Consider the following 7925-nt stretch of genomic DNA (forward strand, 5'->3'; position numbering starts at 1 on the left):
CAGATGATGCCATGCTTCCTGTACAGCCTGCAGAACTGTGAGCCAATTAAACCTCTTTTCTTATAAATTACTCAGTTTTGGGTATTTCTTTATTTAACGTGAGAATGAATTCATACGCATCCCGTTTTGGATCTACTGTTTCTACTTCGATAAATGTATCCTACAGAAATACACAAAGATAGATGTAAAAAAAATAGTTTACTGCAGCATTGTTTGTAATAATAAAAAATCAGGCCGGGCACTGTGGCTCACACCTGTAATCCCAGCACTTCGGGAGGCCAAAGTAGGTGGATCACCTGAGGTTGGGAGTTCGAGACCAGCCTGACCAACATGGAGAAACCCTATCTCTACTAAAAATACAAAAAATAGCTGGGCATGGTGACACATGCCTGTAATCCCAGCTACTCGGGAGGCTGAGGCAGGAGAATTGCTTGAACCAGGGAGGTGGTGGTTGTGGTGAGTCGAGATCGTGCCATCACACTCCAGCCTGGGCAATAACTCCATCTCAAAAAATAAAAATCATTTGGGGATTGCTTAAGTCTGATTTCATTTCATTGAACACTGCAGATGGTAAACGGTTCAGCACGCACAGTTATATAAAATTGTTCTTGGTATGTTAAGAATGAAAGAATCAAGTTGTACAATAAGAATAACATCATCCCACTTTTGTAAAAATAGATGTTTGGCGTTTGCGTATGTATATGTGTGTATCAGATTTCTTCAACCCTCGCTAGGTGAGAGGTCCGGGCCTCCTAGGGCTATTGCGAGGTTTCCTTATAAGCACATTGCCTGATCAGGAGGAAACACTCCACAGGTGTGTGCTGTGCCATTGTTGCTCTACGTGCTTTTTTAAAAAAATTAAAGCTTAGAATCAAATGTTTAGTAAGAATTATCTCTGAGAAATATAATCAGGGTTGACCATGGGAAGAGAGGCATTTCTGTAATGTTTGAAGTTTTGTTTTTTTCTTTTAGTATTTTTTGTTTGCAATGAGCATATGTCACTTTCATAATAAAAGAATACAACTGTGGGAATATATATAAATATATATATATATGTGTGTGTGTGTGTGTGTGTGTGTCCAGACTGGAGTGCAGTGGCATGATCTCAGCTCATTGCAACCTCCACCTCCTGGGTTCAAATGACTTTCCTGCTTCAGTAGCTGGAATTACAGGCGCCCACCATCACACCTGGCTAATTTTTTTTGTATTTTTAGTAGAGATAGGGTTTTGCCATGTTGGCAAAATTGTGGGCCTTCTCCTTTCAAAACTGCCTGGGTGTGTCCTCCACGTTCTGCTGCCTCTCGGAGGACTCACGTGTCTCTCCACGGGACCCCAGGGACAGTGCTCCCCAATGAATGTTCCCTGTTCCACCTGCAGTCAGATCCTCTTCAGGGAAGGTGGCTGTTAGAATGCAGATTCCAGGGCCCCACCCCAGATCTACAGAATCAGAATCTGTAGATCCAGAGTTCAAGCTGGTCTTGAACTCCTGACCTCAAACAATCTGCCAGCCTTGGCCTCCCAAAGTGCTAGGATTACAGGCCAGCCACCATGCCTGGCCATATGCACATATTTTTTAAACCTTCAGAAGTAAGAAGCCAAGCCACTGCAAAGAAAGAAATAAAAAAAAAAACCTCTAGATAAAACCGCATGGCAACCAACAGCGTGGGTGGATACACTTCTTTGATACCCAAAGATCCTTCCCCGGGTCTGCTCAGAGGCTACACTACAACGCCAAGATAAGCTAAACAGAGGTGGGTGCACAAACCTTACCCACCCGTCTATCCACCCCCTCAATGAGGTAAAGAGCAGGGGGAGGCCTCAGGGGTTGAATCACCGACACGGCTCAAGGAAGCACTGGGCTCAGAACACAGAACTCCTGGCTCCCAATCACACGTGCTTCCCAGCCCACCACGGGGAGACCAGCCAGCCTGCTCTTGGCCCTCTCTGAATCTCAAAACTTTCCTCCTCCCACAGAAGGGCCAGCTGGGGTCCTCGTCATGAGGATCCTGCCCTGGGGGCTTCTCTCACATAAGGGGTTTATTCCCAAGGGAAATCTCAGGGCAGATGCCAAGCTTCCCCCAACTGAAAGATTCTGATTCTGTAGATCCAGGGTGGGGCCCTGGAATCTGCATTCTAACAGCCACCTTCCCGGAAGAGGAACTGACTGCAGGTGGAACAGGGAACATACACTGGGGAGCATCGTCCCTGGGGTCCCATGGAGAGGCGTGTGAGTCCTCTGAGAAGCAGCAGAACGTGGAGGACACATCCAGGCATTTTTGAAAGGAGAAGGTCCACAGTTTCTAATAGTTCTGAAAGAGGTAAAAGATTATCACCACCTCCCCCACTCCAAAAAGGCCTGATTCCCGAAGGGAGAAGCCTGGCTTTCACTCCTTGTTATCTGCTACTTGGGGACAGACACAGCCAGTGCCTGGAGGAGCCGGGCACTGCGACATGCCGTTGTGCCGCTGAGGTGAAGAGAGGAGCCCACAGCTTAGCTTCAGCAAAGCCACTTCTGCTTGCTGCTTCTCAGGGCCAGGTTTCACTCCTCTGTGCCTTCCCTTTCCTAGGGCTGGGGTCCACATGTCCCCAGGGGTCCACTGAGGCTCTTTCTTCTAACAATGGGAGTGGCCCCAACAGAAGCTCATGACCAAACTGGCCCCAAAGCCCAGTCATCAAGCCATTTGTCTCAGACCTGAGCTTTTAGGGCCCTCTTCTGCTGCATGGCTAAGAAAAGGAAGGTATAGGACAGGCCGCTGGGAGATGCGGATGGTTCCCAGGCCAGGGCTAGAAAAACACTTGTGCCTCATAGATATGTAATTCTGCCAGAGCTAGGAGGATGGGATAGACTCTCCTGACAGGCTGCCCACAGCCATGTCCACACCCACCCTCAGTGCCTTTTGCCACTTGTGATCTTTTCGCTTCCAGAGCTGACTTTGGTATTTGTCCCAAACCAGTTGTAGGTGGTGAATGTGGGACGGGGGACTGCAGACTGATCAGCCCAGCTGTCCTGCCAGGGATGGCTCTGTCTGGCAGATTTCTAGAGGAAAGGAGGTCATGAGAATGGACTGGAGCAATTCTTGGCCATCACATCCGTGGCTCAAATCTGGTGCAGCCGTTCAGTCTTTCTGGGGAAGAAACCAGAGCCTACACACGTGGAGATATTGACCTGGGCCTCCCCGGCTCCATGCCATGCCTCCACCTCCCAGGCCAACACCTTTCCTGCACTCGCACTTCTCAGCAGGGCATTTGGAGGCACCATCTCTCCAGCCTACTGTCCCTTCCAAATGGTCACCTTATGCCTCCAGAGCAGGCCACAGAGGGAGTCTATATGTTTCCACTTTGTCCTCTTGGCTGAGGATGCAAACCCTTCAGAGTGAAGTCCTAAAAATAGCTGGTATGGTATGGAATGAATGCACGGGGCCAAATACATGCATCCTTACTTGAAGCTGTCAACATGTGAGTGTAGACTCCAGGAAGGCATTCTTCTCTACCTAGAGAATGAAGCATGGTACATTCAATATATGTACCTCAGTGTGTGTGCATATGTTGAGGAGGAGTGGAGAGGACAGGTGGAGAATCATAGTAATTCTTTAATAAGCTAAGATGATGGTGCACCACGATCCCCCCACCTCTATCCCAATTGTCTCCAGAGCTTGTGCCAAGTGACTCTCCCTAGAGATGATAAGAGGAATTTAAAGTATCATAAACAGGCCCGAAGGGAGAGAATGTTCAGATTCAGCTGGATTAGCTCAGAGTTCTTCAGTGAAGTTGAACTTTGTGGACATGCAAGATATGTGTTTTATTGAAAAAGCTCTTTAAAATGTCTGAGTTAATGAAATCTTTGCCTAATGATTAAGAATCTGGTAGGATTTGGTGGCCATTCTCCAAATCAACTCTGGCTAGACAGTTCTAGAAAACTAAGGGGGGCTTAAGGGACGCTTGCAGTCACAGCACTGGACTCTGGAGCTGTGCTGCCCAATACAATAGCTGCTAGATTCATGTGGCCATTTAACAGCAACTAATGCAAATTAAATAAAATTTAAAATTCAGTTTCTCAGTTGCATTAGCCACATTTGAAGTATTCCATAACCCTATGTGACAAGTTGATACTGTATTAGATGGCACAAATGTGAAATATTTTCATCACAGAATGTTCCAGAGGCCAGCACTGATCCAGAGTATTAAGCCCCCAAGAGGAGAATAATTCACATATTTCTTATTAACCCCCATATTCCTAGCATATAAACAAAGGGCATGGCTCATAACAAGTGCTCAATAAGTATATGTCAAAAAAAGGAATGTTGTGTTAAATACTAATTCATGAACAATGTTAATGAATTAGCATTTATTAATTGCATTTGACCCCCATAACTGGCTAATTTTTTGTGTTTTTGTTTTTGTTTTTAAGAGATGAGGTCTCACTATGTTGCAGGCTGGTCTCGATCTCCTAAGCTCAAGTGATTCACCTGCCTCAGCCTCCCAAAGTGTGGGGATTACAGGCATGAATCACCATACTAGGCCCTTTTAATATAAGCTCTTTTGTCAACAATTAAGAGGTTCCTATGCAGTAGTTAATAGGCTTGGTGCTGCTTTGGGGACATAAAAGAAATAGAAGATCTAAAACTCTCTTAAAAATAGCTTACTACATGGTGAGGAGTAGAAAAATTGAGCATACCATGATCTTTTGTTTATCTAATATCATTTGAGATGATGCTATTCTATAAGTTTAATTTCTAGCTTATATTAATCAGAATCTTTCTAAAATTGGTTAACACTTTTGCATTCTTATACTCCTCCCACTCAGGGATATGATTTTGGGCATTCAAAGTACCTACCACATTCGAAATAGCTCGTAAGGAGTACTGGGCTGTGGGGGGCCATTTTCCCCTATGCCAATTGATCCTGGACTGCTTTTTTTATGCTGTGGGCTGCAAAAGCAAAGGATGCAGCTTGTTCTAACTGCACACACACTAGGAGTCAATAGGCTTTGAGTGTGGGTTTAAGAGGTTTTGTGAGTAAAGGACGCTGGTTCTCAATACAGGGGTTCTGTGACACTGATTTGGAGTTCTCAGTTGCCTTGGTGCTACTGGTGGTAGTGGTGGTGGAGGTATTGCCATTTGCTTGCCTCTTGGCTCCCAAGTGTGTTCTGGGTAGGTGAGATCACCAGAAAAACAATTAGAGACAGAGTAAATTACTCTCCAAGAAAAATCAGAGGACAATTAACTATCAAACAGCTGAGTTCAGAAAGGAAGGAAATCATGATGGAACAAAATGGCAGCCATGACTAACATGCAGTGAGTGCCTTCTAACTGCCAAGAAATATTCAAACACTCTACTGACTCCTAAAACAGCCCTGTGAGACCAGTACTCTTACTGTTCCCGGGTTGCAGATGGGGAGACAAAGCACAGAGGAGATGAATCACTTGCTCAAGCCTATGGCTAGTACCAGACAAAGCCAGAATTCAAACCAGAGAGACTGGCTTTGGAGACGGCAGCCCTCCTGGAAGAGGAAGTGAAACCGAGCTCTGAAAGAGGAGAATCCAACAAGGGATGGCAGTGCAGACAGAATCAGACATGGAGCTCACTTTCCAAAAGTAAAAACAAGAAACATGTTGGAATGACTCATACCATGACTCAGCTTTTTTAAACATCTCTCATTTCAGTAACATGCAATCATATCCAGGCCTTTCGCCCAGAAGAACCACAGGGGTGGTTCCTTTTGTGGTTCCAGAAGCCATGGGAATTCTGTGGCAGCTCTTGTTTGACTAGTCATCATGTTTCACACCCCTTCTTTGAGCTGGCCACCTGGCTCCCTGTTATACTCAAGTCACGAAACTAATGCATACCTCTAGTGACAAAGGCATTAGGCTAGTCCTCTGGACAGAAGATAAGTAATAAAGAATCCTTGACTTTGTAGACCTTGTCATCAAGTGAGGGTAATAAAAACACATACATAGATACCTACAAGGCAAATATGATTATCTTAAATCCTTTCTTAAAATAACAACTTGCTGTTACAAACACAAAAGTCTTAAGACTAATCCCATCTAGTTGGTTTGGAAAAAGGTTCAAGGGAGGGATATATTTGGGGTGGAGAGGTGCAGTGGGAGGGATTCCAGGTCTTGAATAATGAATAGGATTCACTTAATAGTCTAGAACAGGCCAAACCCCCAATGCGCAGCCACCAGAATGTAACTGGAGGGTCAAAGAAGTTTTTGAGGGACCTGTAGAACTCCTTAATCCCTGTCAGTTGTCACTGTCAGCATTGTTCCAGCATCTTCCGGGTTCAGGGACTGTCAAACACTGGTGATATTAACTGGAATAAAATATGTTCCCTCAGGGTGGTGATAGCCTAATTAAGGATACAGGTGTGAAAATTGTTTAGGGGTAAAAGTTTCCCTTGTAGAATGAAAATATATATCCGCACATAAACATATGTATGAATATTCATAGTAGCATTATTCATAATAGCCAAAAAGTACAAATGTCCGTTAATTGAGGAATGGATAAATAAAATGTGTATTTATGGAATAAATAATATGGAATATTATTTAGTCATAAAAAAGAGGCTGGGCATGGTGGCTCCTGCCTATAATCCCAGTATTTTGGGAGACCAAGGTGGGTGAATCTCCTGAGGTCAGGAGTTCAAGACAAGCCTCAGAAACATGGCGAAATCCTGTCTCTAAGAAAAATATTAAAAAATAGCTGGGCATGGTGGCACGCACCTGTGGTCCTAGCTCCTCAGGAGGCTGAGGTAGAAGGATCAGTCGAGCCTTGAAGGTGGAGGTTACAGTGAGCTGAGACAGTGCCATTGCATTCCAATCTGGGTGACAGAGTGAGACTCTGTCTCAAAAAAATAAGTAAATAAAAGAATGAAGTACTGACATATGCTACAACATGGATGAACCTTGAAGACATCATGCTAAGTGAAAGAAGCCAGACATAAAAGGCCACATACTGCATGATTCTGTTTATATACAATGTCTAGCATGGATGAATCCATAAAGACAGAAAGCAGATTAGTGGTTGCTAGGGAATGTTAATTCGTTTATTTTTGGAGTGATTAAAATATTCTGAAATTGGATAGCGAGGTTGATTGTACAACTATGTGTATGTACTAAAAACTACTGAATCGTACTCTTTAAGAAGGTAAATGTTATGATATGTAAATGTATATGGTATATATAAAAAATACAAAGGAAAACTTCCCTCTTAGACTCTAAACCAGGATAGGGATGTTACATAGTAAAGCACCCTTCAACCTTGGAAATGATATTCATACAGAAGAAAAACAGGAGCCACTTTCCCGTGGACTGATTAAGCAGCCTTTTCTAAAACATTACTTCACATGAATCTCCTAAGAGTTTCCCTGCAGAAGATACAGTTGACTACCTGCTTAATGAGAATCTTTAATTCCTTTATAGGTAATAATTACTATAATCATCAAATCTTAAAATAAAATTACCCGAAAAGTCAGGGGTTCCACTTGAAAATCTATTTATACTAAAGTGTAAATGACTATATGCATCTTAACAGAGCAAAAAGATGGCAGGAAAGGACAAGAGCAGGCTCAGTGCCTAGAAGGGCAGAATGTGCAGAGCTAGACTTCAGAGAAAGTGAAAAGATGCCAATAAAGTACCCAAGACAAATGGCATATTTCTCAACTTATCAAAAGCTAAGTAGCTATTGATAGTGGTTAAAGTAGCTACAAATTACACTTTCTCCCCCAAAGCCTTCTTTTGGAAATTGCTAAGAAAACATGATTGCTATTTTTGCATATTTGGGACTAGTAGGATTTTGTTGTGTTCCAAAGAAAGGTAACCCCTTGTTTTGTTTTGGGGGGTTTCTTGGGGTATGTGTGTGTGTGTGTTTGCATTATATGCGAATCCGACCCTGATTTCTCATAGGCTGTCTTGTAATCCCAT

This window comes from Sapajus apella, unplaced genomic scaffold (genome assembly GCF_009761245.1).
Source record: "Sapajus apella isolate SASKATOON/1434 unplaced genomic scaffold, GSC_monkey_1.0 scaffold13, whole genome shotgun sequence".
Taxonomy (NCBI): domain Eukaryota; kingdom Metazoa; phylum Chordata; class Mammalia; order Primates; family Cebidae; genus Sapajus; species Sapajus apella.